This window comes from Buceros rhinoceros, unplaced genomic scaffold (genome assembly GCF_000710305.1).
Source record: "Buceros rhinoceros silvestris isolate BGI_N320 unplaced genomic scaffold, ASM71030v1 scaffold21538, whole genome shotgun sequence".
Classification (NCBI taxonomy): domain Eukaryota; kingdom Metazoa; phylum Chordata; class Aves; order Bucerotiformes; family Bucerotidae; genus Buceros; species Buceros rhinoceros.
Window position 1 is genome coordinate 30,243 of NW_010426631.1, and position 467 is coordinate 30,709.

Below are 467 nucleotides of genomic sequence, written 5' to 3' on the forward strand. Positions count from 1 at the left end.
TGAGCGCAGATCCGGTCCTGGCTCTCAGCCGGTGTCTGCGGGTGGAGCAGAAGAGGGAGTTCCCTGCTGCTCCCCAAATCTCAGGGAACAGAGCCCCCGGGACGTGCCCGGTGCTGGACGGGTGCTGGGCTATCGTCAGGGCTGCAGCCTGCAAAGGGCGCCTGGCCGATGCCACCACAGCACGTGCCTGGAGCGCTCGTTCAAGGGGCTGCAGATGAGGCATCAGTGACTCCGATAGCGTCAAGGACTAGAAGGTAAATACCTCCGCTATAAATCTTGTCTGCTTTAAAGTAGGTTATATTTTCAAAGCGCTTTAGTTCTTAGGATTTAATATTGCGATGTCAATTGTAAGACAAGTAATTGGATGGGGAGAAGGTTGTTACTGGGACCTGAGATTAAAGGCAGGATTTGAAACGCCATGTTGCATGCGGGTGGGTGGTTTTGTTCGCTGCAGATACGGCTCCAGA